The 22,741-nt window shown below is 53.9% G+C and overlaps 1 protein-coding gene and 1 non-coding gene across 5 annotated transcripts in view; one reads left to right on the forward strand and one right to left on the reverse strand.

Moving 5' to 3' along the window:
• Positions 1 to 22,741, forward strand: part of AGPAT3 (1-acylglycerol-3-phosphate O-acyltransferase 3) — a 121,543-nt gene that overhangs the window by 49,976 nt on the left and 48,826 nt on the right. Inside the window, exon 1 of one of the 4 annotated variants that reach the window (XM_054468566.2) lies at positions 10,445 to 10,462. The exons of the other annotated variants lie outside the window; for them this stretch is intronic. The gene's annotated coding sequence lies outside the window, so the exon portion shown is untranslated. Of the gene's footprint in view, positions 1 to 10,444; positions 10,463 to 22,741 lie in introns of those variants that run through there. 4 annotated transcript variants of the gene reach the window in all.
• On the reverse strand, positions 4,657 to 4,763 carry LOC129022729 (U6 spliceosomal RNA). The gene has a single exon (XR_008496528.1). It is a non-coding gene; the product is annotated as a U6 spliceosomal RNA (small nuclear RNA).

Below are 22,741 nucleotides of genomic sequence, written 5' to 3' on the forward strand. Positions count from 1 at the left end.
TTTAGTAGAGATGGGATTTCACCATGTTGGCCAGGCTGGTCTCAAACTCCTGAGCTCAAGCAATCCGCCCTCCTCAACTTCCCAAAGTGCTGGGATTACAGGCATGAGCCACTGCGCCTGCCCACCCTGACCCCCTGTTTTCTTATTTTGTGTATTTTTATTCTCCATTTTCTTGATTAGTTGTTTTTTTTTTTTTTTTTTTGCGACAGAGTCTCGTTCTGTTGCCCAGGCTGGAGTGCAGTGGTGTGATCTTGGGTCACTGCAACCTCTGCCTCCCAGGTTCAAGTGATTCTCCTGCCTCAGCCTCCTGAGTAGCTGGGATTACAGGCATGCGCCACCACGCCCAGCTAATTTTTGTATTTTTAGTACAGATGAGGTTTCGCCAAGTTGGGCAGGCTGCTCTTGAACTCCTGACCTCAAGTGATCCATCCGCGTTGGTCTCCCAAAGTGCTGGGATTACAGGCATGAGGCACTGTGCTGGGCCTTGATTAGTTTTTTTAAAATTGCTATAAGTAGCTTACTGTTTTGTTTATTTAAAAAAAATTCAATTTAGCTATTAAGATTAAAAAAATTTTTTTTGCTTTTATATTTATTAATCCCTTCAGTTACTTTGTAATTTTCAACTTTTTAAGTTGGAGGCTTCATTCTCTTATTGTCTTGCTTTCATTTCTAAAGATTTAAAGTAATCAATGGGTTAAATTTTCCTCTAAAGCACTGCTTTAGTTTTATTAGTATGGTTTCTAAAAATTCTTCAGTTTTTACTTCTATTTTCCCTTTAAGAGGAATATCTAAGAAGATAATGTTTAAGTTTCAATATAGAAAACCTGTTTTGTGATTTTGTTACTAATTTCTAGGGAATATTGTTTGTATTTTAATTATTACTTGGTTGAAAATTTCTTTGCTGCTTAATATCTGGGTGCTGTTTATGAATGTTTCCATGGGATACTGAAAAAAGAAAGGTGTGTTCTCTCTTACTAAGTACAGAATTGCCTCCTTCTCCTTATGCGCTGCTTCTTTAATTTTGTTGTTTATGTGTCTGACAGCCTTGTGTGCTTATTTCTTGCCCGCGTGTTCTGTCTCGGGTTGGAAGGGACACGCGAGTCTCCTGCCTTCACATGCTGAGATGGGTTTCTGTGGTATCCCCTGAATTTCTGCTGAATGAAGTGTGTCGGGTTATTTGGTACGAATGTATCGAGTGACTACATCTGCTGTAAGAGTTTTAGTTTTAGCATTATATTCCTGATGTCTCATTTATTTCATTTCGCCTGATATTTTATTGTCTAATATCAAGATATTGAACCCTTTTTTTTTTGCATTTTTCCAGTATATATTTATTTCATGTATTTTTTAACTCTGCTGAATTTCTCTGTTTTAGGTCTTTCTCTTCTATCTGCAGAGTTGGGTTTGTTTTAAGCCAGTGCGAATGTTGTCCTTTTAGTAGGTGATTGGAGCCTTTTTGTATTGGTAGATATGATTGGTGTGTTTGGACCAGGGCTGTGGTCATTTTGTGTATTTTAGGGAGTTGCAGATAAAATACATGCATGTTTGCACGCACAGCACAGACACCTGCATCTTCCCATGCGTTGTTTCTGCTCTTGCCTTTCTGGGTTTTTGTTTCACTTCGGTCGAGTTTTTGGTGTTGTTGAGCTGATAGTCGGGAAAGTCGGAGTCTTGTTCGTGGCCGCCTCGTGCTCGTGTCTGCATCTAAGATCCTCAGGCTGCTCCTTTTTGGGTAATGTCTGTTGCTTCTCTAGGAACAGTGACAGTGGCAGAGCCTGTGGCCCCTCGCTCCTGTCCCAGAGCCAAGCTGTTCCCGCTCCTCACTCCCGGGCACCCGGTGACCTGCGGGCAAGTGAGGGGGGCCCACTCTGCCCTGGCCTGCCCCACCGCCCCATTTGCTGGGTTGTCCTCAAAGCACACGGTAAACACCCCCACCCCCACCCCCCACACACATACCGCTGTCAGCCTTCTTGCTCCGTCACCTCCGTCACCTCCGTCCAGGGCACATCCACCGCTCTGGGTGCTGTGAGCCTGTTGCAGGCGCGGTCCCGCTGCTACTCCTTCCGCTGCCCTGCACTGCCACGACACAACCCTCCCTCTAGGTCTCTGCTGAGCCCTCCAGGCCCCCAGGTCTGCCATCTGGTTGCAGGTGTTTTATAGAGTGCAGCTTTACGCTCCCACCCCAGTCATCTCCACGTTGGTGTCTGTCTGTGTGTCCTCTCTGCCTTTAAGTTCTGCCTCTCTGTGACACAGTTTCACAGTTTCTGTGACCAAAACACAGGTTTAGTTGCTTGCTGCTGGCAGAGTCCAATTAACAAGAGCAGGTTGGGTATAAAGAAAGTGACTTTATTCCAAAGCTAGCTTAGGGGAAGAGGTAAAGTGAGGGTACCACTTCACTTTTGGAGCAGAAAGTGGGCACTTTTAAAGGCGGGGGATGTGTGGCACACAGGGGAGGAGGCGGGCAGGAGGGGGTCCGCATAACTCGTTTCGCTGCCTTATCTACCGGTTGGTCGAGTTGGCGTCTTCACGGGCAGAACTGAGTGGGGTTGTTGTGGGTATTGTGGGTATTGTAGGGGTTGTGTTGTGGGTGTTGTGGGTGTTGTGGGTGTTGTGTGGGTGTTGTAGGGGTTATGACTGTTGTGGGTGTTGTTGGGGTTATGAGTGTTGGGGTTGTGGGTGTTGTACGGGTTGTGGGAGTTGTAGGTGTTGTGGGTGTTGTGTTGTGGATGGTGTGGGTGTTGTGGGGGTTGTAGGGGTTGTGGGTGTTGGGGTTGTGGGGGTTGCAGGGGTTGTGGGAGTTGTGTTGTGGGTGGTGTGGGTGTTGTGAGAGTTGTGGGTGTTGTGGATGTTGGTGTTGTAGGGGTTGTGAGTGTTGGGGTTGTGAGGGTTGTGGGTGTTGTGAGGGTTGTGGGTGTTGTGTTGTGGGTGTTGTGGATGTTGGTATCGTAGGGGTTGTGAGTGTTGTGGGTGTTGTGGGTGTTGTCAGAGTTGTGGGTGTTGTGGGATTGTGGGTGTTGGGGTTGTGGAGGTTGTGGGGGTTGCAGGGGTTGGGGGTGTTGTGGGTATTGTGGGTGTTGTAGGTGGCCAAAACTTTCCAGGTGGAGGGAGTTAGTTCATAACAGCACTTTGGGTGTGGATCAACTGTTGCCTCTAGAGGCAGCTGCCTGGTGTCTGAGGGTTCCCCTGGAGCTCCTGAGCACATGGTTAGGTGAGCTCGCCCCGTCGGCAGTGTCCAGTGAATGGGAGGGAAAAGGGTATAATTGCATTTCTAAAGGGCTATGTAGGAAGTGGGGAACAGGGGGAAATGGAGACAAGAGAAGAGAAGAGATAAAAATAATTTAGAAACAGAAAAATGGGGGATACTTGGTTACATTTCAGCTTTGTGTGTCTCTGTAAATTTAGCAATCTGGCAGACAGCTGGATTTTTTTTTTTTTTTTTTTTTTTTTTTTGAGACTGACTCTTGCTCTGCCACCCAGGCTGGAGTGCAGTGGTACAATCTTGGCTCACTGCAACCTCCGTCTCCCGGGTTCCAGTGATTCTCCTGCCTCAGGCTGCTGAGTAGCTGGAATTACAGGCGTGTGCCACCACACCCAGCTAATTTTTGTATTTTTAGTAGAGATGGGGTTTCACCATGTTAGCCAGGCTGGTCTTGAACTCCTGGCCTCAAGCCATCCGCACACCTCAGCCTCCCAAAGTGCTGGGATTACAGATGTGAGCCGCCCCCACCAGCCGACAGCTAAATTCTTAAATACTGTTTATACTTGTGATTACTTATGTATTTAACTTTGTTTTTTCTTTTATTGTCTTAACTTTCTACTTTACCATCACCATCATTATTATGTAACATTCTTTTCCTTCACTTTCCTGCCTGCTCTGAGACGGGGTGAAGTTTGTTTATATTTCCCGTTTCTCCTACTGCCGAAGTCACACGTCTGTCCATCATTTATATTCTTGGAGTGTCATCCTTAAATGTTAGAATGCATGCTTGATGTCACAAAAGTTCACCGGTGTCTCTATTTTCTTTTTTTTTAAACTTCACTAGTGTGTGGGATACAGGTGGATTTTGGTTATGCGGACAGGTTCTTTAGTGGTGAATTCTGAGATTTTAGTGCACCTGTCACCCGAGCAGTGTACACTGGACCCAATATAGAGTCTGTATCCCTCACCCCCTTCCCAATTTCCCTGCCCATTATATCACTCTATGTTTTTGCATTCTCATAGCTTAGCTTCCACTTATAAGTTAGAACAGAGTTTTTGGTTTTCCATTTAGAATAATGTTTCTTCATTTAGAATAATGGCCTCCAGCTCCATCCAAGTTGCTGCAAGACATTATTTTGTCCCTTTTGATGGCTGAGTAGTATTCCGTGGTGTATATGGACCACGTGTTCTTTATTCACTCTTCGGTCCATGGACGCTTAGGTTGGTTCCGTATCCTTGCAATTGCAAATCGTCTTGCTGCAAACATGCATGTGTCTTTTTCTGCTCATGGCTTCTTTTCCTCTGGTAGATACCCAGGAGCGGGATTGCTGGATCGAATGGTGGATCTACTTTTAGTTCTTTAAGGAATCTCCATGCTGTTTCCATAGTAGTTGTAGTAATGTACGTTCCCACCAGCAGTGTAGAGGTGTTCCCTGCTCACCACATCTGTGCCAACAAAAAATATGGAACGCTTCACGAATTTGCATGTCGTCCTTCTGCAGGGGCCAGGCTAATCTTCTCTGCCTCATTCTGATTTTAGTACATGTATTGCTGACGAAAGCACGGGTGTCTCTGTTTTCTTCCCAAATAGTGTAAAGATCTTGGAGCCGGGACTTTGGTTCCATGGTGTTTTCAAACCGGCTTTCCTGGTGTGTGGGTGCCATGCGGGCATCTGCATCTTCGTGCTTGGAGTCTGCGGGGGGTCTCCAGACAGGATCCTTGTTGTCAACTGAAGCTTGGAGAAGGCACAGGAGTGCACTGCAGGCGGGGGTGTGACCACGTCCGCACCCCTCCCAGAGTGCATGGCTGTGTCTTTTTAGTCCATTTCTTCCCCCACTGCATGCTGGGACACTCATCATGTCTTCAGCCCTGAGTATGTGTGTGTGTGAGTGTGAGAGATTGTGAGTGTGTGTGTGTGAGGGTGTGTGTAAAGCGCGAATGTGTCAGTATGAGAGTGTGTGTGTGTGAGATTGTGAGTGTGTGTGTGTGTATCAAGCATGAATGTGTCAGTGTGAGAGTGTGTGAGTGTGTGTGCATGTGAATGTTGAATGTGTGTGTGAGTGTGACTCAGGGCTGAGAGGAGACAGCGCAGCTGGGCAGGTGATGCTTGGTGAGTGTGATAGTGTGATGTAATCAGAAACATACTTTGGTCTCTGGCCCTGGCTCTGGGCACACAGCTCCTACAACCTTTAGTGCTGAGTGTCTTTTTGTTTGCTAATGAGGTGACTGGCTGGGGCTCCAGGACAGCCTCCTGGGGGACTGGTTGCCAGGGCAACCGACCATGTAATTAGAGGTTGGGACTCCACCCGTGGACCTCTGGGGAGAGGAGGGAGCTCGCAGAGGTGGAGTGGATCACCAGTGGCCCGTGATCTGCTCGATCATGCCTGTATAATGAGGCCTCCACAGACTCCCTCAAGGACAGCGTTTGGGGGCTTGCAGGCTGCTGAGCACGGGGAGGTTCCCGGAGGGTGGAGCCCTGGGGAGGTTACAGCAGCTCCGAGCTCCCTGCCCCATACCTCACCCTGTGCATACCTCACCCTGAGCATCTCTTCATGTGTATCCTTTGTAACATCCTTTATAAAAACCAGTAAATGAGGCCAGGCGCGGTGGCTCACGCCTGTAATCCCAGCACTTTGGGAGGCCGAGGCGGGCGGATCACGAGGTCAGGAGATCAAGACCATGGTGCAACACCGTCTCTACTAAAAATTCAAAAACTTAGCCGGGCATGGTGGCGGGCGCCTGTAGTTCCAGCTACTCGGGAGGCTGAGGCAGGAGAATGACGTGAACCCGGGAGGCAGAGCTTGCAGTGAGCCGAGATCGGGCCACTGCATTCCAGCCTGGGCGACAGAGCGAGACTCCGCCTCAAAAACAAAAACAAACAAACAAACAAACAAAAAACAGTAAATGTGTCTCCCTGAGTTCTGTGAGCTGCTCTGGCAAATTAATTGAACCCGAGGAGGAGTCATTGGAAACCCACCCTGTAGCTGGTTGGTCAGAAGCACTGGATGCTCCTGTGCCCCGGACACCCCAGGCCTCGCCCTGTGCCTCTCTCCGCCCGGCTGTCCATCCGGATCCTTCGTAACACCCTTTATAATAAACCAGTAGACAGTGTTTCCGAGAGTTCTGTGAGCCGTCTTAGCAAATGATCAAACTCAAGGAGGGCACCGTGGGAACCCCGGCTTAGCTGGGTGGCCAGGACCACAGGTCACAAGCTAGGATCAGCATCCTGACCCAGTGGCCAGGACCACAGGTCACAAGTGGGGCAGTCTCCAGGGCGAGCCCTGGCATCGTGGGATTTTCTGATGCTGAAATCCCCACCCGTTTTGGTGAGCAGAGCATTCTGTGTTGAGTGTTGAATATGGGGACAGAAGGAAAGAAGAGTTTGTTTCCTGTGGGTGAGACTCTGGGCGCATCAGGTGATGAGCAACTCTGGAGCTCTTGTTAGTTTTGTGGTGCCTTAGACAGTCACTTCGCTGGGTCCGCAATAAAAAGCCGGGGTTGGTGGTTGTTCTTCTGTTAATCAGTAATTAGCTCCACACTGTTGATTCTCTGAGCTCTTTTTTTTTTCCAGGGATAAAGCATTAATTACTTTTTTAACACGATACTAACCTCCTGACAGCCTCCCACCCCAAGCTGGGTGTCTGGGGAAGGCAGGCCTGTCTGCCTGTCTGTCACCAAGGTGTGGGGTGAGTGTGGAGAGGACATTTCACAGCTCCCCGGGGGTCACCGTCAGTGTGAGTGTTGGGACATTCTTTTCCTGATTTCTCTGTCTCTCGATGCCATTTTTTGTGAAGGTTTAGCAAATACTCGATAGATTGCTGTGAGAATGTGGGCTTCCTTATTTGGGGGCGATTTTTTATAATGGAAAAGGTTTCCTTTTTTGGAAGTCACCTGACGGGGATGAGTCACCCGGGGGCCTTGGTTCATGTGGAGGCCCAGGCTTGTGGGGGAGTCGCACAGAGCACGTGTGTGATGCATTTATCAGGGCCTTTCTCAGCCTGGGGACGAGGAGTAGACGTGACGGAGGAGGCTCCTGTTCTTGTGGGGGTGGCGAGGCGAGGATGGTGAACACATTAGCAAACAGGAAGCGCGGGGGGAAGCGTGCGAAGGAGTGCAGCCCCCAAGACCCTGGGCCGAGCCGGGCAGGGACCTGCTTCATTCCTCGAAGGAGGCTGCCGGCTTGTGACCCTCCTTAACCCCACCCTCAAGGCAGGCAGCCCGTGGAGGAGAGTGTCCCTGGGACCCTCCCTAACCCCACCCTCAAGGTAGGCAGTGCGTGGAGGAGAGTGTCCCTGGAAGAGAGGCCTGCATGGCAGGGGGTACAGAGACGCTGGTCCTGGGTCCCCCCGGCACAGGCTGTGACCTGTGACCAAAGGCTGAAGCCTGGGCTGGAGCCACCTGCTCTGTGGGAAACAACAGTGTGCTCTGGGCTTCCATGGGGTCTCCCAGCTCAGGGGCTGCAGCTCAGGAGCCATGTGCCAGGCAGGGCACTCCGTCAGCATGGGGTCTCCCAGCTCAGGGGCTGCGGCCCAGGAGCCACGTGCCAGGCAGGGCACTCCGTCAGCATGGGGTCTCCCAGCTCAGGGGCTGCGGCCCAGGAGCCATGTGCCGAGCAGGGCACTCCGTCAGCATAGGAGCTGCCATGAGGATTGGCTGCATTTTTTCGCTGTGTGATATGACCGGCTGCCCAGTGGTGGTGGCAGAGCCGGCCTGGGGTCTGGGCATGGGGCGCCTGTCCCCAGCGGGGTGGGCTCTGGAGTGCGAGCGTCTGTTCTGTGTCAGGAGTCCCTGTTTCTTTCTCCCCACGCTCACACAGGGTTTTTAGACTTTGTGAAGGGTGTGCTTTCCAAAGAAAACCAGCTGCGGGTGTCTGTGCTGGCACAAGGAGGACAAACCCAGAGAGCACTGGGTTCATTCCTAGAGGGGGATGGAATCCAGGCCAGGCGTGCCATGAGGCTCGCAGCCTCGGGGACCTGTGCCCACCAGCACACCACCAGTGCCCAGGGCTCCTTGTGCTGCAGGAGGGGACACTGGCATGAAGTAGGGGGTGGGGGAGTCGCTGTCTCGGGGGCACTCCATGGACCTCCTGATTCATGCACTCAGGGACCAGGCAATGCCTCGGGAAGCAGCCTGTGCTGATGTCAGGATCTATAGTTTAATACTCATTAGTTTGTCCCCTGTGAAAAGGAAAAAAAGATTTTCTCCCTACTGCACTCTCACACTCAACACAGAACACTTCTGCCGAGAGATGCGTGGATGTTTCCCCACAAGCAGTGCTCCAGGGCACCCACCCAGGCGCCCTCCAATTCCGCTGAGTTCTGACGCGTCAGATCCCCCAGGGCCAGGGCCCAGTCCCACAAGACTGCCCCACTGTCAGATGCCAATCCCAGGTTGTGACCCATGACCCAACTGGCTGGAAGCTGGGGTTCCCATGATGCCCTCGAGTTTGATCATTTGCCAGGACAGCTCACAGAACTCAGGGAAACACCAGCTGTGTCTGCTGGTTTCTTGTAGAGGGTGTTACGAAGGATCCGATGGACAGCCAGGGGGAAAGGGGTGCAGAGTGAGGCCTGGGGGAGCCTGGGTACCAGGGCTTCTGTCCCTGGGGAGCTGTGGTGCACGGGCCTCCCAGCATGTGGTTGAATTCACCACCCTGAAGTCCATTGTACAAGAGTTTTGAGGGAGCCTGGTCTCCAGCCCCCGTCCTTCCTGGAGGACGGCAGGGGGCTGGGGGGTGCTGTCGAGGGCCCCCGCAAGTCTCCTGTCACTCAGGTGGGATTGAAGGGGCTTGTTAGGAGTAACAGTAGATGCTCCCATCCTGTAGGAAATGTAAGGTGTTTTTTTTTTTGTTTTTTTTTTGAGACGGAATCTCGCTCTGTCGCCCAGGCTGGAGTGCAGCGGTGTGATCTCAGCTCACTGCAAGCTCCACCTCCTGGGTTCATGCCATTCTCCTGCCTCAGCCTCCCAAGTAGCTGGGACTACAGGTGCCCACCACCACGCCCGGCTAATTTTTTTGGTTTTTTTTTAAGTAGAGACGGGGTTTCACCGTGTTAGCCAGGATGATCTCAATCTCCTGACCTCGTGATCCGCCCACCTCGGCCTCCCAAAGTGCTAGGATTACAGGCATGAACCATCGCGCCCAGGCAGGAAAATGTAAGGTTTTAAGAATTTTGTACAAGAACCAAATAGAACAAATGATGCTCCTGTAACCCTTCCCACTCAGGAAATTACAAGGAATTTATGAGCTTTGTGTCAGGAACCAGGGACTAAGACCAACAAATATCTGCTGCTTATCACACAGCTCCCCAGGTCCGCACCCGTGAGGAGCAGGCTCTGCCTTCGCAAGCACTTTCACAAACAGCAGATCCATCTTCCTCCTGTTAGCAATCAGGCGGTCGGGGTGGGGGCCACTGCCCCGCCATGCCGCAGAGACCCTGGCCTCCTCCAACATCATGCTCAGGCCCCAGCTTCTGTCCTAGCTGTGGCTCACTGGTCTCAGGATGGCTGCCTTGCCCCGGCTGTTTCATCTGCATTCCAGGCAGGAAAATCAAGAAGGGCACGCCTGGGCTTTTCTTTTGAAGACTCCCCCTGAGCCCCACCCCGCTGCAAGGGGCCTGGGCTGTCACCCTGTGGGCTGAGTCCAGGGCTGTCGTGTTGGAGAGGTGTGTGGGAAGGTGCGTTTTGGGATGGCAGCCAGAGCCTCCTACAACCTGGCAGTGTTGTCACAATTTCAAGCCCTGTTGTGTCTTTGACCTTTTACCTGAGCTGTGTAAGAAGAGGCATTTTCTTGTTTCGTTGTGAGTCCTTCCTCACCGCACTTCAGCCAGGGTGCCGACACATGGTCGGTCATTCGACTTCTGGCTTGGCCTCTTTTGTGAGTGTGGGGCCTGGTCATGTCCTCTTGGTCAGTCTCTCTGTGATGATGAGAACGGGAAGACGGCCATGGCGCCCACCCTGGCAGGACTCTCTCCCCTCGCTGGCGCCGGCCCAGCTGCCATGGGCAGCCGTAGGCACTGTCCCGGGCCCTCCTGTGGGTGCTGGCTGCTCCTGCCGTCCTGGCTTGCAGAGATTCTGGGTTAAGAGGGGGAGGAGGGCAGAGTCCTGCCCCCTCCTCGGGCAACAGAGGATCCAGCAAGATTTCTTCCTCCCCACCCTCCTGCCCCTCCCAGCCTGGGCAGGCAGATAAAACCAGGGCCCCACGCTTCTGCCACCTCCTGCTGCTCACACACTCCAGCCAGGGACCTGCCCCCTGGGTCCGACAAGGTAAGGACAGCGGGGCTGCCCCTGAGCAGAACTCTCTTGTCTTCCCCGGCTGAGTCACTGTGGGTAGACAACAGGGGGAGGGAGAACGGGAGCTTGGGGTCCTAGTCTCAGACCCCATGCTGTCTCCAAGTCTGTGCCCTCTGGGCTGGGCTCTTCCTCAGCCCCAGCCCCAGCACCTCCCGCTCCGCTCTGTCTCCTCAGGGGGCATTGACTCTTTGTAGCCCCGTGGCTTGTTGCCCCTCCACCTCATAACCCTGTGTTGACTTGGGCACCTGTGACATTCATGCATCTGGCCTGCACCTGTCTCCAGCGCCCACATTCCCACACAGAGCTCTGTCAGGGCGTGCCACAGCAGGACTCCCAAGTCCACTCCGCCTTCTCCGTCAGGGCAGGCCAAGCCTCGTCCGCTGCAAATGTCCTGGGAATAACAAACCCAGAGCTGGCCTCTCTGGTGTGGTGGCCGCCGGCCCCACGTACTGCCTGCCCGGGAGAAGCGGCGAGGCCCACGTGTGAGGCCCTGAGAGCTGGAAATAGGTATTGGATTTCAGTGTCCGATGGAGAAGTCTGATATTTTGGATATGTTGGGTTAGGTAAAACACATCATTAAAGTTAATTCCACCTTTCTGTGTGTTTTACTGTGGCCACCGGAGCATGCAGTGGCACGGTGGCTGCGGCTTGCCTTCTCCCGCTGGGTCAGCACCACGGTACATGTCATCTGTAGACTTTTGCCTGAGACACAGATGCCTGCTTGGGACATGGACTCCAGCCCCTCAGCCCTGCCCTCCAGCAGCGGTGAAATCTGGAGCGTTCTTGAGTAACGCGCTGGCGGCGAGGGGGTGCTGAGCCTTCGCTCTGCCGTTGTTGGCTGAGCAAGCTGTTTCTCTGGGGACCACGTCAGGTAACATGTAGGACAGCGGGGTGGTCCAGCAGGGAGGGCGTGTGCATCTGTGTGGCAGGACTGGGGGTGATTTTATCCGGGATCCCCTGGAGTGGCCCAGCGTTGGCTCAGGTGTTTCATTCTCCCAGAGAACAGGCAGCTTCAGGGGCCACGCATGCACGAGAGGAGCCCCTAGCCCCCGCCGCGCGTTCCTAGGTTTCCATGCTGCAGCATTTAAGAAAAGAGCTCTGTGTCGTGCTGCTGGGTAGCTTCTGTGAGCTATGCCGGCTTTTGCTTTTTTTTTTTTTTTTTTTAAATAAAAATGAGGGCCGGGCACAGTGCTGATGCCTGTAATCCTAGCACTTTGGGAGACCGAGGTGGGTGGATCACTTGAGGTCAGGAGTTCAAGACCAGCCTGGCCAACCTGGCAAAATCCCGTCTCTGCTACATTAGCTGGGCATGGTGGCGCGTACCTGTGATCTCAGCTACTTGGGAGGCTGAGGCAGGAGTATTGCTTGAACCCAGGAGGTGGAGGTTGAGGTTGCAATGAGCCAAGATCGCGCCATCGCACTCCAATCTAGGCAACAGAGGAAGACTCTGTCTCAAAAAAAAAGAGACAGGGTTTTGCCGTGTTGCCCAGGCTAGTCTCAAACTCCTGATCTGCCTGCCTCAGCCTCCCAAAGTGCTGGGATTACAGGCGTGAGCCACCAGCCAATACCAGATTTGAACAGTGGTCAGTCCTGGGGATGGAGACGGGGTGAGGGCTGAGCGTTCCCTTCTGACCATGTACCTCGTCTTGGTTTAAAATTTTCACTGCAAGGGGTATTACTCTCTTTTATAAAATAGCATTAATTTACAAAATCTTGTATTTTTAATTTTTGTGGGTACATAGTAGGTATATATATTTATAAATTTACAAAATCTTAAAAAAAAAAACCCACAGAGTTAAAAGTTGGAGTGTTTTTTGCTTGAAATGTTCTATTGCAGCTGAAGGACTGGGTGGGTCTATCTCCCCCAGGCTGTGAGGCTGTCAGGGCTGGTGCTCCAGGTTGATTGGAGGGCTGAATTTTTGTTTCTTCCCAATCCATCGAGACCTGATTTTAGAAGTTAACAAAAGGAAGCTCTGTCTCAAGTGCCCGGTGCCTCTCTGCTCTTCCCATCTTAAATCGCAGCAGGCTTCTTTCCAGTTAGAGGCTGAAGTGTTCTCAGCTGATGGGAAACCTCCTTTCCATGAAGATGTGAGATAAGCACTTTGGTTGGGTTTTGATCCTTCGCTCCTATCTATAGGAGCAGTGACTTTTTGGTGAGATGGCCTGGGTTTGAGTCCTGATTCTGCGACTGACTTGCTGTGTGACTTTGGGCAAGCTGCTGAACCTCTCTGTGCCTTGGTCTCCTCATCTGTAAGGTGTAAGGGCTTCCGTGAGGAGCAAATATGGGGCCACAGAGCTGCCAGGTCGGGCCTGGCCTGCAGAGGGGCCTGGTGAGGGCGACCGACGTGCCTGGGAACAGGTACCGCAGCCTATAGGAGGCCACACAATTCAAGTTCGAACGCCTTGCTCCAAATTCTGGAACTCTTTCTGTTGGTGTTTGAGGAGAACACACCCTCCCTCTCCAAGGAGCTGGGCCTGTTGCATCCTGGCAGGGCTGACGTGGCGCCTGCTGCCCCGTGCCCTGGGAAGCTGAACCAGCTGGACGCAGCTCCCGGACGCAGCAGAAACGGAATAACCACTCGGCCCACTGGAAGCTGTGATCCTTGCCGGACATGGAAGGCTCCTCTGCACAATAAGAAGGGACGATTTCGGGCAGGCCAAGGGCATGATGGTTTCAACTCCAGCCGCAGGGGCCCTCTTCTCCGGGGCCCGCAGGCGTACGCCTGCCCTGAGTTTGACACGGTCACTGTTTTGAAAATGCCTGCTGAGAAACGCTGACACAGCGTTAAGGAATATACACACAGGCAAGGTGGCAAGCCCCGTCATTCCAGGGGGCAGCCGAGTTCTGTTTCCCCACCCCCCTCACCCCGAGGGAGGGAGTGAAATAGGGTAAGGTTCACCAAGAGATTCTGCAGACCAGCGTGGGCAGCAGCCCTCTGGAGGGGTCAGTGCCTCCCACCTGGGGACAGAGGCCTCTGCTTCTCCTGACCCGTAGGCTGCAATGATCCATGCAGTTCACTGCTCTGTCTGAAGGTTTGACTTAGGTTTTAAGTGTTTTTACTCAGAGCAAGCTGATACATATGCATTTTAAGAATCGTGATAATTGTTCCAACAGATTTCATGTCTGAAACTACATCTTGTTTAGAAATCACTTTCCATGTAGGCGTTTTCCTTCTGGGATGTGTTTCAAGCCGGGGCACTCGCTACTGGAAACGTCATCAGATTTACTGAGGAGGGTGTGTTTGCGTGTGTTTGGCTACCTACGGATACTACAGATAAGGCGCTGTCTAATTTTGTTTCACAATGAGCTGAAATTTATTCCCACACCAATCCTCTTTTTGCCCTACGGAGTTTGTGCCTTGGCCCCACCCTAGGTGGCTCCGGCAGGTTCCTTGGCTGTGTGTACTCACCACCCCCACCTTGTCTGCACGTGACTGTGACTGCCGTTAGGAGGCCACACAATTCAGGAAGCAGAGTGTGCCACCCTCGCCAGACATACCATATTTTTAAAACTCCGTGCGTTCTCGTTATTTCAGTGTGAGGTGCCTGAGTGGCGGGGCCCCGATAGCCAGTCCCCTGTGACCCTCAGAAGGAGGCCACTGCTCCCGTAGCAGGTGCCTCATGCGGGTGGGGAGCACTGTGTGCCCACCTTTCACGGAAGCAGGGCATGTACAGCCGTGCGGCAGCAGCAGTGTAAGACGGTTCTGACGGGCTCCAGAGCACTGGAGACGGGCCTGGCTCTGGGCCGCACGCGGGCTGTGTGTGCTTTGTTTGGTTTGCATAGTAACCCGCGCCCTGTCCCCATGTGGATTGGAAGGACACCCTGTCAGCCGCTCCCTGCCATCACCACACACTCCTGGAGCCTCTGCCACCACGGCCCGCGCTGACCCCAGAGCGAGTCAAAGCCAGGAGCCTTCCCACGGTGGGACTTCTATTTTTATTTGTGTCCTTATTTGTTTATTGAAAGATGTGAAGGGCAAGTGGGATTGGCACACAGAACAAGACGGTGCCGCCTGCTGGCCACAGCAAAGCCACCTCCCCCGGGCGCCGCTGTCCTGGGCAAGGCCTGGTCCCTGCAGAACCGGACGCGGCCTGCCAGAGCCAGTGTGCGTGGCAGGACAGGGGACGCCTGCAGAGGCTTGGCCTATGGACGCTGCTCCTCCCTGGGATGGAGGGAGAAGGCGCGGCCCGCATTCCTCAGACTGGAGGGTGGGTGGGATGGGCAGCAGGGGCTGTGGGGCCCGTGAGTGCTGGGCCTCGACCCTCTCTGTTGAGGTCCTGCCCGTGTCACTGGCCTGAGGACAGCTCCCGCCTGGCTGAGCGCCAAGCTAAATCTAGATAAACAGGTTGGTGAGATGGTGCTCCCAGCAAGCTCAGTGTCTCATTAACCTCATAAATGCAGCAGACACTGTCTGGGCTGCAGGTGACAGACGCGTTCTCTGGAGCACCGACAGCCCAGGCATGCTGGAGAGAGGACTTGAGTGCCTGTCCTCCTGGAGCCCAAGGTGCCTTGTCCTGGCGGTTCTGTGTGCATCATGCAGCCCCGTTTTCACATTTGGGAAGTCACGAATCCACAGTGTCTTTGAAGAAAGTGGGGAATAGAGTTATCAACCGTCACTCCACGGAGAGTCTAAGGCAGAGAGAAGTTGGGTTCCCCTTCCACAGTTCCCTGCCCCTGGGGACACAGTTGTGGGAGGTCTCAGGGCAGAGATGCCGCACGGTGGGGTGGGGGGCTCAGGTGCCAATACCAGTGCAGCCTGGTTCCCTGTCCTGGGCCTGCCAGTGACTTTGTGGTCCTGGGCAGGATTATTTTGAGAGGCAGTGGAGCTAGCGGGGCAGAGCTGTGCTGAGCGCTGAGGGATCATTTGTGTAAAGCACCTGCCACTGAGTGTGACCTCAGGGTTGCCCATGTGACCTCAGCGTGGCCCATGGGACCTCGCTGTGGTGTGTCTCAGCAACGTCATCTTTCTTACTGTCCCTGTTCTCTGGGCCTCTCTCAGACCTTGGGGGCAGCAAGCTCTGCCCAGTGAACTCAGAGGCTGCAGCTCCTGATTCTGGGTGTCCACAGTGGGCAGGCCTGGGGGGGTGAGGGTGGGTGGGTGTTTCTGTCGGGATGAGGGGAAGGCGGGGATGAGGTGGGGGTGCACACCTGGGCCGAGGGGAGCAGAGGGAAGCAGGGCTTGCTGGCACATTCCCAGGGGGCTGATGTAGGGGCCAGTGTCCCCTCCCTGGGGCGGCAGGAGGTGGCTCCTCACGGTGGCCGGGGTGGCCCACGGCAGGCAGCGTGCGGTCCTCAAGCTGCTGGTGACAAACGCAAGGGGCCTGCTGCCCTGTCCCCTCGGGCGGGCACCACCTCCTTCCTGCATATTCCTGTTCCGCATTACAGATTGTTTTTATGGCCCTCCTACGTGACATCCTGGGGCAGGGGCTGTGGGGGCTCTAGAGTTGGGGTGAACGCACGTCTGAGGCTCGTCAGGGACTCAGCGTGGGGCCCTGGGGTGGGTTTGCCATTGCCTTTTCTCGAGGGCCTCGTGACTGGACAGCCCAACTGCTCTCCAGGTCAGTTTTCTTGTCCAGACCCGGGGTCGGGGCGGACACTGGACGAGGTGGAGTGTCAGCGAGGGAAACAGAGACCTTTTAGAAATGGTGTCACAGTGACACCTGCGTGCTGGTCCTCCCACGTTCCCCGTGTCTGGTGCTAGTGACCTCGCACTGCTGGGGTGAGGGAAGTTAATCACACCTGGAGTTTCGCTCGGTCACTGGCGTGAGAAAGGGAATGTGAAATCTTCATGGGGTTTATCTGAAGAAAGATTTTATTGACATCCTAAAAACACTCCATTTTATGTTGCGGCTCTGAGGAGGCCTCCAGGAAATTGCATCGACATACTCGGTTCTTCTCTTTTAATATTTTTGTATAAATCATTAAGTTTCCATGTCCAGGGAAATAATCAGGAGATATTATATTCCTATGACATTTGTTTGGGTAATATGTTCAGATGAGCTTTGTTCTTCTTAACCTTAAAAAAGAGATGTGGAGGTAAAAACTGAAGAGCCAAGTGCGAGTAGGATGCCACATCAGCCACTTTAGCAGGACTCCCAGGCAGAGAACTGCCACGTGCTTCAGCTTTGATTGACATTGAGCATCCCCAGCCGCCGGCACCGTCGTCAGGATTCAGACAGTGCAGCTCCCATTCATCAGAGACACCACCAGAAGGGGATTTTGGCAAAGGTCTTATGCCAAAATCCATTATTTCAAAATAGTAAAACCATGATTCTAAACATTCTAGGTTTGCTGTAAAGAGCATGATGAAAAGCTCTAACTATCTCAATGTTCCATACAGGTTGAGGTTTTGTTTCCGTTCTGCTTTTTACCTGAAGAGGATCTCGTGTGTGTGTGTGTCTATCTACCCACTTACCTACCTATCTGTCATCTATCTATAATTGACAAAATATAATTGTGTATATTTATGGAGTACCATGTGATCTATGTGTACATTGTAGAAAGATTAATTGAGCTAATTAACATAGCGATCAGCTCACCAACATCGTTTTTGGTGGTGTGGATGTTAAAAATCTATTCTTTTCCCGATTTTGAAACATGATACATTATTGTTAACTGGTCACCACGCAGCGCGGTGGATCACGAACACATCCCTCTGGTCTAACTGAAACTGTTCCCTTTGATCAGCACCTCCCTTGCCTGTCCTTGCACAAGCCCCCAGCCCCTGGTAACCACCCTGCTCCTCTCAGTTCTGGTGAGATCCCCGTTTCCGATTCCTCATGTGAGTGAGGTCATGCAGGATTTGTCGTTCTGTGACTGGCTGATTATCCACTTAGTGTCAGGTCTACCAGGTTTGTCTGTGATGTTGCCAGTTACAGGACTTCCTTCTTCCTTACGGCTGAATAATAACACAGTGTTACGCACCACACGCTCGCTATCCATTCGTCTGTTGGTGGGCACCTGGGCTGCCTCCATTGTGTGGCTGTTGGGGGTGGTGCTGCAGTGAACACGGGCGCGCAGGTGTCTCTTTGACACACAGATTTCAGTTCCTTTAGATACATACCCAGAAGTGGGATTGTTGGACCTTATGGTAGTTCCTTTTGTTTTTTTGAGACGGAGTCTTGCTCTGTCGCCCAGGCTGGAGTGCAATGGCACGATCTCGGCTCACTGCAACCTCTGCCTCTTGGGTTCAAGTGATTCTTTTACTTCAGCTTCCTGAGTAGCTGGGATTACAGACGCCCGCCACCATTCCTGGCTAATTTTGTATGTTTAGTAGAGATGGGGTTTCACCATGTTGGCCAGACTGGTCTCGAACTCCTGACCTCAAGTGATCCACCCGCCTTGGCCTCCCAAAGTGCTGGGATTACAGGTGTGAGCCACTGCCCTGGGCCAGTAGTTCCATTTTTGACTTTTGGAGGCACCTCCAGATGGTTTGTATAGTGGCCACACAGATTGATGCTCTCTCTCCCCCACAGCGTGCCAGGTCCCCTTTCTCTGCGTTCTCGTCAACACCTGTTACGTTCGTCTTTTTGATAATAGCCATCTGAACGGCATGAAATGACACCTCCCTGTGGCTTCGATTTGCTTCTCCCTGATGGTTAATAATGCCGAACAGCTCTGCGTTAACCTGCTGGCCATTGGTGTGGCTCCTTCTGAGGCACAGCCGTTCAGATCCTTTGCCGTTTGCTTTCTTGCTATTGAGTCTGAGCCCCTTTATCCCGTGGATGCTGGGCCTGCATTGGGCATGTGGTCTGCAGGGTTGTCTCTCACTTGGGGGTTGTCTCTTTACCCTGTCCCTCCCTTTGTCATGCAGAAGCTGTTTAGTTTGCTGTAATCCCAGTGGTCTATGTTTGCTTTTGTCGTGTATTTTTTTTAAAGCTCTGCCATCTGTTTTCTCCATGGGGAAAGGTTTGGGAATATCGATGATGTCATCATACTCCTGGCTGCTTCTTGGCATTTTCCATGCCCAGCATTGTTCTCAGTGCACCCCGGGGGTCTTTGGCTCTCCACAGCCTGCTGGCGTCCGTGTGTTGTTATTCTTTCTTTGTGGTTGAGGAAACTGAGGCACAGCTTGGAAGCGGGTGGCGCTGGGGTTAGACTCCAGTAGTCTCGGCATGTAGCAGCAACTGTGGGAGGGGCAGCACATGGGAAAGGTGAGGGGAGAGTCAGGAGAGGACGCTGCATACCAGATGCCCAGAGGCCCCGGCGGCCTCCATCCAAGCACAGGCCCAAGCACCAGCTGCAAGAGCCACAGGATGATGTTCCCACGCCTGCCACGAGCCTCACGTGGAGAGTGGACAGTGGCATGGAAACGCCGGAGGGTTAGAACTGAGCAGCAAGACGGGGTCTGTGGGTGCACGAGAGGAGGCCCTTGGTCTGGAATAGCCTGGGGTCCCCATGTGCTGGCCCGGTGTGGGCCAGCCGCACCTGGTGTGCCACTTCCTTTCTCAGTCATGACCGGCTGCCATATGCCGTACCAGGGCAGGGGCAGTGGAGCAGGTGTCTGCCCCGCATTGCTCATTCTTGGTGGTTTGGGTGATGAGGTTTTGAGACCTGGATGCTGGAGAACAGGCAGACATGGGTGCCCGGCACGCCAGCCCCCCGAGCACCAGCTCCCCGCCCGAGCACCAGACCCTGAGCACCAGCTCCTGTGCCGAGCACCAGCCCCCCCAGAGCACCAGCTTCCCCCCACCCCGAGCACCAGCCCCCCATGCTGAGCACCAGCCCCCTGAACACCAGCCCCCAGAGTACCAGCTCCCATATGCCAGTCCCCTGAGAACCAGCTCCCCGAGCACGCCTGCCCCCCAAGTACCAGCTCCCACACACCAGCCCTCTCACCGCAGTGTGCCTGTCTCCACCTCCCAAGGGCGGAAGGAGGGGCCTCCAGGCCTTGTCTTCCTTTGCTGTGCCCATGCTCAGGGATGGTGACTTCATAAGAGGCCACAGAGGCTCCACAAGTCCCCAGGCCGTCGGCTGCCTGGCCCTGGCCTGCGTGGCAGTGCAACCTCGTTGGTAGAGTCAGGAGGCTGGGCCTCCACTAGGATGTTATACAGTCAGCATGGCTTAGGTGTCAGAGACAGGAAAGGACCTGGAAGAAAAGAACTGTTTCCTTTAGGCCCTGGGGTAACCAGAAGGTAAGACTAGGAGGTGTGTGATGGTGGTGGGGCGGAGGAGGGGACAGCGGGAAACTGCGGAGGGGCGGGCTCAAGTCCTGGTCGTGAGCAGGACGATATTCAGGTAGCTGGGAGCATGAGGAGGCCACGTGCCCATGGTGGAGGAGCTACAGCACAAAGCAAGCCACACCATGCCACCCACGTGCTGCCATATCACATCACGCCACTCACACGCCACCCACGCCACCCACGCCACTCACACGCCACCCACGCCACTCACACGCCACCCACGCCACTCACACGCCACCCACGCCACTCACACGCCACCCACGCCACTCACGCCACCCACGCCACTCACGCCACCCACGCCACTCACACGCCACCCACGCCACTCACACGCCACTCACGCCACTCACACGCCACCCACGCCACTCACACCACCCACGCCACTCACACCACCCACGCTACTCACATGCCACCCATGTGCCGTCCACCATCCACGCCACCCACACCACTCACATGCCACACACAGAACCAGTGTGGAGGCTGGACAGAGGGGGCTTCTCACCTGAGAGCATGAGGAAGCAGTGGGGAGCACCTGGCAATTCTGGAGAGCTCAGCAAAGTCACCAAAGTGCCGTGCAGCGCTAGCACGCTTTGCTGTGCGGTCATCGGTTGGTGTCACACACTGGGCCGTGTGGTGGCCTTGAGTGGCGAGGGAGCAGGAGGCAGGCTCAGGACACACCACAAAAGCAAATGTAAGAGCTGGGACCCTCAGGGGCAGTGCCCTCCAGTAGCAGCACCCAGATCCCGCCTCCCTCCAGCCCCGGGGAGGCTGAGCCGGGGTCCCCAGCTGGGAGTGCCCCCAAGTGCCTGGCCCTGGCAGGCATGAAGCCGTTGAGGAGGAGGGCAGGGCCAGCATAGGCCCCACAATGTCCCCACAGTTTTTACAGTGAGAAGTGGCCTTAGAGGTCAAGTCCAGGAGTGGCTTGCAGGGCGGCCTCTGCACTCAGTACTGGGCACCAGCGCCGCCGCGGAGCTAGGAGAGACCTGAGGCCGGGCCCACAGATGCTCACCGCTCGGTAGGGGTGTTCTGGGGCCTCAGGGCTGGGTCCGCCTGGCATTTGGGGAGTCTGTTATTCAGACATGGAAAGGGAACGACTCTCCCAGGAAGGGATTTTTTTTTCCTTATCACGAGAAAGGCAGTGACCCAGGCGTGGGGCAGGAAGGACAGCCTTGCTTCTCAGGCTCCGACAACCTGGCTTCATCATCACAGGCGGCCATGGAGGAGCTCAGACTCGGGCCCACAGCATCTCTGCTACTCTGGAGACTAAGGAGTGGAGAAGCCTCAGCCAGGGCTCGGGGCTTGGGGCAGTGCCCTGGCTCTCCAGGTGCGCTAAGCACACAGATCATGCCAGGCTTTTTCCCTGATGGCGGCTCGAGTCGGAAGCCAGAGTGTAGAACAGTAGCAGAGCCCGCCCAGCTGTTCCTAAGCCAGGCCCAGGCTCCACTGCAGGGTCACATGGAAGGCTGCGGCCCTGGCCCTGGCCCCGACACCTGCAGCTCGGGCACCCCTGGGGATAGCCGTTGTGGTCAATCTGCTCACTCCAAAGAGAGGGAGCCAAGGCCAGAAAAGTCAGGTGACCTGCCAGGACCCCAGCTCTGCAGCCCAAAGAGGCCAGGACTGAAGCAAAAGCAGGAAGAGGGGAGGACAGTGCGGCCCCAGCCCCTTGTGCCTGACATCACACCAGGCTGGCACCAGGCCTCCCACCCCAGCCGGGTTCCTGAGCCTCCCCTAGCAGTGGCGAGCACGGCATTGTTTACTGGGGGCTGTGGACTTTTCTGTGGGCGCACCTGCAGCGTTCATCTGTCTGAGAACGAACTCCTGTCCTCCGTGGGGCCAGTGCCTCTGCCCTCCTGGCACATGGCCACAGTGCCTCCCTCTGGAAGAATGACCTGGGAGTCAAAGCTGCAAGTTTTAGTTGTCTCCTCATGTACAAGGATTTCTCCGGCAGAGGAAGACACAGTGAGAGAATCAGGTGGCTCGCCAGTAATGCCTGTGTTCAAAGACCTGCTCGTGAATGAGCTCTGCCCCTATAATGCTTCTGTTCTATCACAGCTGAAAAGCTCACCCAGCTGCTGCCCACAGAGACTTCAGATACCTTGGCAAAAACAAGACATCCTTTCCTTTTCCTGACCGCAGCTCTTGTTTGGAGGCACGGAGGCCTAGTGCTTCTGAGTGGAGCCGTGCCTGGCGCCAGCCTGGCTCTCCCGCGTCAGCTCCGCCTAGAGCGGCTCCCAGGCCTCTGTGCCTCAGCGAAAAGGGCTTCCCTGTGTATTTGCAACTGCACGGCCTGTTTCCTTGCCCTAAAATTTGTTAAAATCTTCATGATGTGAATAAGCTTTTTTCCTCTTTCTTAAAAAAAACAAAAAAATGACATATTTAGAGTAGGCTGTGGGTCCCTGGGACGCTGGTTCCCCCAAGTATTTTTCTCTAATAGAAATTGGTTTTGTTTTTAAAAGGAATTCTCCATTCATGTACTGTTCTGAATGGTAGCCATGTTTGCTTTAAGATAAAAGAACACCCCGCCTGCAAACCTGAGTGGGGCTGGCACTCCCGGGTGGGGGAACGTTGACCCTGTGGCTTCCTGTGGTCCTGGAGAAAACTCAGGCTTGCTGTTATCACAGGGGTACCCATGAGTGACTTTTGGATTTTGGGAAATGCAAAGCATGTAGATAAGAAGTTCGTCCCTAGATATGTGTGAGTTCCAAAGGCCCACTGGTTGGGGCGCTGGTGAATTGAGCTGAAAGTAGCAGAATCTGCCTTGAGCTGACCTAGGTGGGAAGCCCCAGGGGTCAGCTCCTCCACGCTGGCCTTTGCTTGGCTTGGCGGAGGCACGCAAGGCCCCTGGCTATATCCGTTCCTCCTCTGGGCCACCCTCTAGGTTGCTTTCCACTGTAGGCCTGTCTCCTTGAGGTGACATCATGGCTGCCTCTGCACCAGCCATCACAACTTGATACAGAGAAGTCTGATGTCAGGAAAAGGGATTTGTTTTGTTTTGTTTTGTTTTTCTGGAGACAGGGTCTCCCTCTGTCACTAAGGCTTAAGTGCAGTGGTGCAATCGTGGCTCACTGCAGC

This window comes from Pongo pygmaeus, chromosome 22, assembly GCF_028885625.2.
Source record: "Pongo pygmaeus isolate AG05252 chromosome 22, NHGRI_mPonPyg2-v2.0_pri, whole genome shotgun sequence".
Taxonomy (NCBI): Eukaryota; Metazoa; Chordata; class Mammalia; order Primates; family Hominidae; genus Pongo; species Pongo pygmaeus.